Source organism: Papio anubis, chromosome 5, assembly GCF_008728515.1.
Source record: "Papio anubis isolate 15944 chromosome 5, Panubis1.0, whole genome shotgun sequence".
In the NCBI taxonomy this organism is placed as follows: Eukaryota; Metazoa; Chordata; class Mammalia; order Primates; family Cercopithecidae; genus Papio; species Papio anubis.
The window spans coordinates 111,720,738-111,732,693 of NC_044980.1; the positions used below are offsets into that span (position 1 = coordinate 111,720,738).

Here is an 11,956-nt window from a genome sequence, read left to right on the forward strand (position 1 = left end):
ATCACTTGAGCCCAAGAGTTTGAGACCAGCCTGGGCAACATAGAGAGACCCCCTCTCCACAAAAACTAAAAGAAAATTAGCCAGGCATGGTGTCATGTCCTGTGGTCCCAGTTTCTCAGGAGGCTGAAGTAGAAGGATTGCTTGAGTCTGAGAGGTCAAGGCTGCAGTGGGCCATGATTTTGCTACTGTACTCCAGCCTGGCCAACAGAATGAGACCCTGTCTCAGAAATAATAATAATAATAAGTGAGCAAACTAAAATGCAATGAAAAGCAATGTAGCTGGTGCTGTGGGTGCCCAGAAGAAGATCCTGTATCATGCATCTAACTTTTAGAAGCTTTAAATATAATTGACTAGAATTCATTTTTCAAATACAGTATCTGTTTTTAAAATTAACTCCCTTTTCATAAAGTGCACTGTTGGTGTAATCTTTGGTTTCAAGCTCTTTGCAAGAGACCAATACTTCTCTAAGCATCTGAATAATGCAGAGTAAAGATCCAGAGTCCTGCAGGTTTTCTTCAGACTTAGGAGACTGAGGATTCATGTACTTAAGATCAGGGGCATATAAAAGCAACCTACAGACTCAGGTTACAGGGTGTGATTTTCTAAGTCAATATTCAGTTTCACAGCCAGAATCTGTGAAAAGAGAACAAACCATGAAAAAACTAACAATTTTATGGTGGTTGAGATTATATAAGTTCCCAGAGTTTTTTTAAAAAATCAGTTTTTAAAGATAAACTAACTAAAACTAGTCCAAGAACTGAGACAGAGAATTAAAAGATGGTAGCACACCCAAAGAGCATGCTGGGTCTTGAATAGTTAACATGTTTCAAGTAGTGGAGGAAGATGTGCTAAAATAGTTACCTACTTAATTGCCTACTTATCTAGTTAGCAGTGATAATGTAAGCTCCTGAGAGCAGGCACTGTAGGTCTTTCATGTTTACATCCCAGGAAACACAAACTATATTTCCCATGGAAATGACAAGATAAATTCCTGTTGAATGGAACAATTTTGGAGAATTCTGTATGATTCCTATTCAAATTGGAAAGAATTAAAACAGATAACACTAATTTTTTTCAATATTAATATATATCACAGAAATTATAAAGCAGTATCTGACAGAACAAGAAACATAAATTCAAGTAACTTACTGAAGACCTGAATTTGGGGAATATGTCATCATATATAGCATTTCTGTGAAAAAAGAATCAAGGAAACAAGCTTACATGTGATATTTTTAAAAGAATAATCTAGACTCATGAACATTTAGTATGTGGTATAGTTTGGATTTGTCTCTCTATCCAAATCTCATGTCAAATTGTAGTCCCCAATGTTGGAGGAGTGGGCTGTTGGGAGAGCTTGATTGGATCAAGAGGGCGGACTTCCCCCTTGCTATTCTCATGATAGTGAATGAGTTCTCACGAGATCTGGTTGTTTAAAAGTATGTACCAGCTCCCTCTTCTCTTTCTTCCTCCTGCGCTAGCCATGTAAAATATGCCTGCTTCCCCTTTGCCTTCTGCCATGATTGTAAGTTTCCTGAGGCCTCCCCAGCCATACTTCCTTTACAGCCTGCTCAACCACGAGCAAAGTAAGTCTCTTTTATTTACAAATTACCCAGTCTCAGGTAGTTCTTTACAGCAATGTGAGAACAGACTAATACAATATGTTCATATTTGTACTCCACAATGGCACAGGCTTCACTAGATGTATGGTAGCCATTTCAACTAAAAGCAATTTGAAAAGTGAAAAATCATCTAGATTGATCATCCAGTAGAAGTTTTATTCAACCAGCAGACTTTACTCAAGAAACATTACATGCCCTGGGGGACTAGATCAACTTTCCATAAAAGGAATTCAAATTTTATATCCTATCCCTATGTCTTCCCCTCAGTGAAAATCAGTGAAAATTTCTTTCCTGGCTCAAAGCCTAGATCTGTACTTTTTTTTTTTAATCTGAATAAACAAAGATAATTATTTTGCATCCTGAGCATGAGGTCATATCATTCATTGAGAAGAGAGGTTCCATTTATAGCAGTCACTATTCATTCTCTAATAGTCATTTCTCCCATCCTCCTTGCTAACAGAACCCCACTGTAGTTCAGGCAGCCCTGTGCCCAGTCCCATGGGATGAGTAAGGAAATGTATAATAATCAATCAAAGGAATTCCATTGCTCTTGGCTGGTGATTAGCCTACAAGTGGATATATGCCCTACTTCTGGCTAAACAGATGTAAAGAAAGCATTTTTTTCTGTGATACAGTCAGGAATGCAAGGACAAAGAGCTTACACCTCCTACCCTCCCTTCCTATCTGTGTGTGGTGTAGATATGCTATGTAGAGGTATGGCAGCCATTTTGCAATCATGAGGTGACAAGCCTGTGAAGGAACGCCAATGTTATGGCGTTAAGTAAATGAAAGGACCTGGGTCCTTGACGGTAACTCTGAGTCACTGGACCTATCTGCAGATGGTTCATCTCCATGTCTTATTGAGTGAGTAAATAAAAACCCTCATGATTTACAGTTATGTAAGGCTCTCTGATAAGTGCTCCCCAAAGCATCCTAACTGTCTATAACAACTCTTAGACATTGAGGCAAGGATAATTTAAAATTAACCAATCCTGCTTCTCCTATATTTTCTATAATCCAACCACATTTTTCTCTTTTCATCAACTTTCCTGTGAACTTAGATCACATGGTTCATCATTCAATCATGCACTTATTATTACATTTTTAAGTCCCTCACACCTTTATCTTTCTGTTGCACTTGCTCAGCAAAACCCCATCCTAGATCAATCAATCTCCACATTTCCCATCCGTATCTAGGCTTCTGAATACCACCAGAGAAAATCATAGACTCAATAGATTAGTGTCACCATAAATTCAGTCTGCATTCTCAGTTCAGTCCTAAGGAATAACCTATAATCCTTCTCTGCATCTCTAGTTAGTCACTCTCCCAACAACTGTTTCAAGCCTTCACCAACTCATCCCTCCCTGTCTATGTACATCTCATTTCTGCTTTACAAGACTCCCTCAGTTTCTCAGCAGCCACTCACAGTTACCTGCATTCACTCTCACCATTGTCTTTTTTTATTGTAATCATTAGGTTGTTCACTAAATACCCTCATGATCCACCTTTATAGCACTTGTTAAGATCACACTAGCTGATCCTCCAGTACTTGGGCAGTGGTTAACGAGTTCTCACCAATAGTGAGGGGAAATGACAGGTGTTGCTTTGGGGCCAGAGCATTTCATTGCCACTGAGGACTCCTCCAGAACTTTCTTCCCCTCAACAATATCTCAACTCCATCTAGGTGACTATAATGAACAAAGCAAAAGTAGACACGTAGCATGAATAAAAGTTAAACCTGTTAAAAAAAAAAAAAAAAACTAAGATTTTGAAGTGTTTGTTATTGTTGCATAATATAGCTTATTCTCGTTGATACGTCTTTTCTCCTACATCACAAAATATTGTGTCTCCCCTGTCATCTCTCAGATGTATCCTTCCACTTGTTCTCCATCCTCAGAGATGCTGTTCCATCAATCATTCTGTCTTTCTTTCTCTCTCTCCATATATATAGTGTATGTATATATGTGTATGTATATATATGTGTGTATATGTATATATACATGCACACACACATACATGATTTTATATATATATATATATCTTCAACCTTTCCTTCATTCCACATTTATCTTTAAACTTTTCCTTCATTCCATTTAGTATAAAAATTTGTTTAAAGTAGTGTTACAGCTTTTTTAGAATTTGTCTAGCAGGCTTTCTGGTTTTCACCATAAAATGCCCCACATGGATTAATTTTAAAAATTGTTAAAAGTAATCCCATATTTTCAATCTTTTAAAAATGTCCATTATTGATCCTATATATTTCCATAGCTTCAATCTTTATGTCTCTCCCTTATAAAACACAAGTGGGCCAAGTCCTACTGCCTTGCTTGAACAATATAGTCTTTATGTACTGCATTCACTTGCACTCTTCCCATTTACTCTTCATCCCATCATAATCTCATAGCCACCCCACACCATTCTACGACAGCAATCTTCCCAAAATTATATGTGCACTCAGGCGCTAAACTGAATGGACCCTGTACTGGACATGCTGGCCTATCTTCCTCTGTACATACTTCTCCTTCTTTCTTAAAATGGCCCATTCCCAGCCCTTCTGAATGAATCTGCTGTGCCATGGCCTACAGGCTCTATCACATAGACTTGGATGTACTTTCTACCATGAGGCTCCCCAAGAAACTCCCCAAATCAGGCACAGCTGATTAGCCATGAGAATACACATAATCTAAAGGCAACAAATCCATAGGAAAGGCCAGAAAATTATGATTTGTGTACAGGTTCATAAAAAGGATATTGGCTAAGTTTTCTTTCTCTCATGAATTTGAACTAAGATCAAAGGAAAGTTGGCATCTGGTGATGAGGAAACGGTCCTAGGAGTCTATGAAAAATTGGAACTGGGTCAGCAGTATGGCCATATACAAGAAACCATATACAAGAAACCACAGAGCAGGGTATTAGCTGAGAACAGGTAACTGGGCAGCAACTCAGAGATGGCCTCTGGAGAAGGGGTAGAGTGAATAGCGTTGGTTCCTACTGGCCTTTCAGACCCAGTGGCCAGTCTTTTTGTGGTCCAGTTGTGCTTGGTTTTTGTCTCAGATTTATATAAAATTCTATAAACTATCCTTAAAATGAATCCCTATTACTATAATGTGAGTGGATTTTTCCTTAGCAAAAAGTTCTTTTAACCCTTATTTCATTTTACCTCCTTCTAGCATTTTGCAATATTGACCAACACCTCTCTTGAAAGTTTCTTCCGCCTTGCTTCTCTGACAGGAGGAGGCTCTGCTTCATCCTCTATTGATACCTCTAATTTCTTCTCAGTCTCCTTCAATGGCTTCTCTTCCTCTGCCAATCTGTTAAATGTGAAAGTGTCTGAAGTTTTCCTTTTGCTTTGGTCCACACTCCCTGGACACTTTACCCACTGCCATGTCTTCAACTCCAATGTAGTTGCAAACTCTTAGGATTTAATTCTGTCCAACTAACATGAATTTTTGGAAAATCACTGTATTAGGGTTCTCTGGAGGGACAGAACTAGTAGGATATATGTACACATGAAAGGGAGTTTATTCAGGATAGCTGACTCACATGATCACAAAGTAAAGTCCCATGATAGCTCGTCTGCAAGTTGAGGAGCAAGGAAGCCAGTGGTGGATCAGTCCAAGTCCCAAAACCTCAAAAGTAGAAAAGACGACAGCGCAGCCTTCAGTCTGTGGCTAAACCACTGGTGTTTTTTGTTTTGTTTTTTGAGATGACATTTCACTCTTGTTGCCCAGGCTGGAGTGCAATGGCCCAATCCTGGCTCACTGCAATCTCCACCTCCTGGGTTCAAATGATTCTCCTGCCTCAGCCTCCTGAGTAGCTGGGATTACAGGCGCCCACCACTACGCCCGACTAATTTTTGTATTTTTAGTAGAGAAGGGGTTTCACCATGCTGACCAGGTTGGTCTTGAACTTCTGACCTCCAGTGATCCGCCCGCCTAGGCCTCCCAAACTGTTGGGATTAAAGGCGTAAGCCATCGCGCCCGGCCTTTAGTATTGATAATACACTATTACTAAAGTAAAAATTGGTTTACTTTTGAACAAAAGTTTTATGTATTATTAACATGACAGTAAAATACATCTGTTCACAATTCGAATACATTTAAAAAGAGAGAAAGTAAGGAAGAGATAGAATTTTCCCATGCTCTGGGGTGGGCCTGGCTCAGCTCAGGGAGGAAGCCCTGCCTGAAAAGGCTGCACCCTAGGCTGGCACTCTTGCTTCATTAAACCACTGGTGTTAAGTGCAAGAGTCTAAAAGCTGAAGAACTTGGAGTCTGATGTACGAGGGCAAGAAGCATTCAGCATGGGAGAAAGATGAAGACCAGGAGACTCAGCAAGTCTGCTCTTCCATCTTCTCCTGCCTGCTTTATTCCAGCCACGCTGGCAGCTAAGTAGATGGTGCCCGCCCAGATTGAGGGTGGGTCTGCGTTTCCCAGTGCACTGACTCAAATGTGAATCTCCTTTGGCAACACCCTCACAGACACACCCAGGAAAAATACTTGGCATCCTTAATCCAATCAAGTTGACACTGAATATTAACCATCACAATCGCATTTACATTTGTGAAAACAATCATTCAATTATTAGTCACAAGACTTTACATTTTTCATTTCTAAGATAGTTTCTAACATTGTAGTGAAGGTCTGCGACCAAGTTCTCAACACTATCATTCATTAGTGCATAATGACAACCTTTCAACAAACATCTGATAAAGATGCCGCAGTAGAAAATTCTGGAGCAAATATATAAAATAAAATATTCAGCTGAATCTTTGGTTTAAATTTGCTCAAAGGGTTTTGTTTGGTTATGTATAAGAATTTTGTAATTTCAATTTTTATGCAGAAAAGTGTGTAATCAAAGTAGTTATTAAGACTGAAGTCAGCCATGAGTTGGGAAAAATATCACTACACACACACACATATTATCTATGAATATATTATATATACATACACATATTTATGACCAATGGAAGAAGGAAGTCAGGAATTGATTAATACCATCAAACTGTAAAGAAATAATTTAAGATCATAATATTTCATTGCCTCAGTTTATAGATGAAACAGAGAAACAGAGAACCCATGGTTTGCCCAAAGTGAGAACCCATGGTTTGCCCACAGCTTGCTTATTGCAGAGTTGGACAGTCATGAAGGTCACCTGACTCCTTCTCCAGCACTCTTCCCAGCACTCTATGATTTATCAACTGCTCTCAAACATAATGGCAAGATTTTTGAGGGTTGAAGAAGACATAGTCAGAAGGCATTTATCTTCTCAACAGAATCTCCCTCTGCCACGGCACTTTTCTCCCATAGGCTCCTGGATATGGGAGATGGGAAGCAGATGTTATGAGAAGGGATGTGAGAAAAGGCAAATTCACACCTTCTCTTTGATGAGCTTAGAAGGATTCAAACTGCTCTCTCTGGAGTAGTTAAGACAGCTGCTGAGATGTACCAAAGCTTTGATCCAAGAGCCTGAAGTCCCAGAGTCATGAAATCACCCCAGGAAGAGAAATAGGGTGAGTTTTAAATCACATTTGGTAATTTATGTCTGCGTATAAAATATACTAAAATTAGAAAGAGTGGTAACAGATAAAAGATGGTAGAAAATGTTCCAAATTATTTCATTAGAAGATTGCTCTAAAGTACCAAATTTAAACATACTGAGGCTATTGTTTTCAATTATTAAAATATTCTACTGTTTTTAAAGGTTTATGTGTGAATATGTATGTGTGTATGTGTGAGTGCATATATATCTCTGCGTCTATATATGTGTGTATATTTACATATACATGTAATACTGAGAGTGAGAGAGAGGAAAACTGCTAGAGCTTGAACAGAGAACCTCATCTAAATTGGGAAAAATTAAAATCCTGGGTTCAATCACCAGGCATCTGGCACTTAATAATGGCCTTTCCAAATTATAAGTTTAGCTTTTAAATCTTTTTTAAAGCACATGAAATGTTTTAAATTTATAAAACACCGTACAGTTACATATAGAGCTACAGTTATAAATTTAAATGTATAGTTATAGATAATGTATGGTTATAAATAGCTACAGCTATATGCATTATAACTATATATAATTGTAAATATATGTTATATATGTAAGTATATATATTACATATGTAAGTATATTTTATATATATATATGCCCACAGACACACACATACACACACAAAGTGACAAGAAAATATTCGCAGGTTTTAATTGAACTTTTCATATACTATGCCAAGAGAAAACATTCGATTTCTCAAATCAGATCACGAAATATTCAAAAGATGAGGGAGGCATTGAACTGCAGCTTTGACTGAATGACTATATTGAATCCAAAATTTCAGAAATATTTTTACTGCCTACTCTTTGCAGTCAGGTTATATTAAATCATTTATATTCTGAGATACCCACATGCATGATGAAGTCAGCATCTCTCTTTAGAACAGCAATGTCAGACAGCCCACCGGGGAGGTGGTGAGTGATTGTGCAACCCAGCCCAGGAAACCATGCTTTTCACACAGATTCTTGCAATCAGTGGATCGGGAGATCCCCTCATGAGCCCACGCCACCAGATTGGGCTCAGAGCTGTATGGACTCTCAGCTGCCACTCAGGCATGCAGGGAGACCAGGAGTTTTTGCGTACTCTGGCCCCAGGAATTCCAGTGAGGTAGGAGACCCACCCATTCTTCTCGGAAAGGGGCTGAAGCCAGGGAGCCAAGTAATGTCATTCAGTGGGCCCCACTTCCATGACAGCTCACAAGTTATGACCCACTGGTTTGGAATTCCAGCCAGCCGGCAGCAGCAGGCTGGAGAATGCCTGAGAGTACTGAGTTCCCAGTAGGGGTAGGATGGCCAACATCTCTGCGGCTGGAGTCAGCCTGTTCTGGCCTGCTGGCTCTAGGGAGTCTAGGTGGTCCAGACTGGGAGGAATTCCCCACAGGACAGTACATTTGCTGTGGCAGATCATGGCGAGACTGCTTTAAGTGGGACCCCAATCCATCCCTTCTCATCAGGTGGGGCCTCCCTGTGGGAATTTTAGCAACTGCAGCCAGGGTTTTACGGACAGAACTCTCATCTCCCTGGGACACAGCCCCCTGGAGAAAGGAGTGGCCGTGGTCTCTAAGGCTCAGCCAACTTAGCCTTTCCCACCTGCTGGCTCTGAAGAGTCTGGGGGCCACTGTACAAAAGGGGGTTTCCACCAACGCAGTGCACCCACTCTACCAAGGGGAAGCCAGACTGCTTCTTTAAGCAGATCCCTGATCCTTTTCCTCTGGACTGGGTGAGACCTCCCAACAGAGGTCTCTAGACACTTCCTACAGAAGCGTTTGAGCCAGCATCAGTTCAGTGCCCATCTGGAAAGTACCTCCCAGAAGAAGCAGCAGGCTGCCATCTTTGCTGCTTTGCAGCCTCCACTGGTGATACCTCCAGGAGCAGTGGAAACCCAGGTGATTAGGGTCTGGAGTGGACACCCAACAAACTGCAGCAGCCCTACAGAAGAAGGGTCTCACTGTTAAAACAACAACAAACAAACAGCAACAACAACAACATTGACAAAAAGACCCCATAAAAACCCCATTCAAAGGTCAGCAACCTCAAAGATCAAAGGTAGATAATCCCACAAAGGTGAGAAAGAATCAATGCAAAAATGCTGAAAACTCAAAAAGCCAGAGTGTCTCCTCTCCTCCAAATGATTGAACACCTCTCCAGCAAGGGCAAAGAACTGGGGTGAGGATGAGATGGCTAAATTGACAGAAGTAGGCTTCAGAAGTGGGTAATAACATACTTCATTGAGCTAAAGGAGCATGTTCTAACCCAAGGCAAAGAAGCTCAGAATCATGATAAAACAATACAGGAGCTGATACACAGAAGAGCCAGTTAAAAGGGGACTATAAATGAACTGATGGAAAAACAACACGAGAACTTCACAATGAAATCATGAGTGTCAATAGCCAAATAGACCAAGTAGAGAAAAAACAGAATTTACATTCTTCTAATCACCACATGGCACTTACTCTAAAACTGATCACATAATCAGAAGTGAAACACTCCTCAGCAAATGCGAAAGAACTGAAAATCATAACAAATAGTCTGTTAGACCACAGTGCAATCAAATTAGAACTCAAGATTAAGAAACTCACTCAAAACCAAACAACTACATAGAAATTGAACAACCTGGATGGGTGCAGTGGCACATGTCTGTAATCCCAGCACTTTGGGAGGCTGAGATAGGAAGATCATCTGAGGTCAGGAGTTCGAAACCACCCTGGCCAATATGGCAAAACTCTGTCTCTATTAAAAATACAAAAAGTAGCTGGGCATGGTGGTGGGCACCTGTAATCCCAGCTACCCAGGAGGCTGAGGCAGGAGAATTGCTTGAACTAGGGAGGCAGAAGTTGCAGTGAGCTGAGATCATGCCACTGCACTCCAGCCTGGGCAACAGAGTAAGACTCCATCTCATAAACGAATAAATAAATTGAACAATCTGTTCCTGAATGACTCCTGGGTAAATTATGAAATTAAGGCAGAAGTCAAGAAGTTCTTTGAAACAAATGAGAACAAAACGACAACATACCAGAATCTCTGGGATGCAGCTAAAGCAGTTTTAAAGGGAAATTTATAGCACTAAAATAACTACATTAAAAATCTCGAAAGATCTCAAATAAATAACCTAACATCACAACTAAAAGAACTAGAGAAACAAGAGCAAACAAACGCCAAAGCCAGCAGAAGACAACAAATAATTAAGATCAGAACAGAGCTGAAGGAGATAGACACCAAAAACTCTTTTAAAAATCAACAAATTCAAGAGGTGTTTTTTAAAAAAAAATTAATAAAATAAATAGACTGCTAACTAGACTAATAAAGAAGAAAAGCGACAAGAACCAAATAGACAAAATCAGAAAGTATAAGGGGGGTATCACCACTGACCCCACAGAAATACAAACAATCATCAGAGAATACTATAAACATCTCTATGCACATAAACTGGAAAACCTAGTAAAAATGGGTAAATTCCTGGACACACACAACCTGACTGAACCAAGACTGAACCAGGAAGAAATTGAATCCCAGAATAGACCAATAACAAGTTCTGAAATTGAGGCAGTAACAAATAGCCTACCAACCAAAAAAAGCCTGGGACCAGATGGATTTACAGATGAATTCTACCAGAGGTACAAAGAGGAGCTGGTACCATTTCTTCTGAAACTATCCCAAACCATTGAAAAGGAAGAATTCCTCCCTAACTCATTTTATGAGGCCAGTATCATCCTGATACCAAAACCTGGCAGAGATACAACAGCTAAAGAAAACTTCCCTCCAGTATCCCTGATGAACATCAATGCAAAAGTCCTCAATAAAATACTGGCAAACCAAATCCAGTAGCACATCAAAAAGCTCATGATCAAGTTGGCTTCATCCCTGGGATGTTGATTCAACATACGCAAATCAATGAACATGATTCATCACATAAACAGAACTAAAGACAAAAACCACATTATTATCTCAATAGACGCAGAAAAGGCCTTCGATAAAATTCAACATCCTTTCATGTTAAAAACTCTCAATAAACTAGGTATTGAAGGAACATACCTCAAAATAATAAGAGCCATATATGACAAGCCCACAGCCAATATCGTACTGAATGGCCCAAAGTTGGAAGCGTTCCCCTTGAAAACTGGCACAAGACAAGAATGCCCTCTCTCACCACTCCTATTCCACATAGTATTGGAAGTTCTGGCCAGGAAAATCAGGCAAAAGAAAGAAAGAAAGGGTATTCACATAGGAAGAGGGGAAGTCAAATTATCATCGTTTGCAGATGATATAATCCTATATCCCAAAACCCCATCATCTCAGCCCAAAAGCTTCTTAAAGCTTATAAGCAACTTCAGCAAAGTCTCAGGATATAAAATCAATGTGCAAAAATCGCTAACATTCCTATACACCAACAACAGGCAAGCATAGAGTCAAATCATGAATGAACTCCCATGCACAATTGCTACCAAGAGAATACAGCTAACAAGGGAAATACAGGACATCTTCAAGGAGAACTACAAACCACTGTTCAAGGAAATCAGCGAAGACACAAACAAATGGAAAAGCATTTCATGCTCAATATCATGAAAATGGCCATACTGCCCAAAGTTATTTATAGATTCAATGCTATTCCCATCAAGTTACCATTGACATTCTTCACCAATTAGAAAAAACTCTTTTAAAATTCATATGGAACCAAAAAAGAGCTTGAATAGCCAAGATAATCCTAAGCAAAAAGAACAAAGCTAGAGGCATCATACCACCCATCTTCAAACTATACTACAAGGTTACAGAAACCAAAACAGGATGG

General features: G+C 39.7%; 1 non-coding gene across 1 annotated transcript; it reads left to right on the forward strand.

Moving 5' to 3' along the window:
* The first annotated feature begins 3,740 nt into the window (after window positions 1–3,740).
* LOC116275115 lies at window positions 3,741–3,804 on the forward strand. The gene has a single exon (XR_004184075.1). It is a non-coding gene; the product is annotated as a U7 small nuclear RNA (small nuclear RNA).
* Window positions 3,805–11,956: the final 8,152 nt, after the last annotated feature.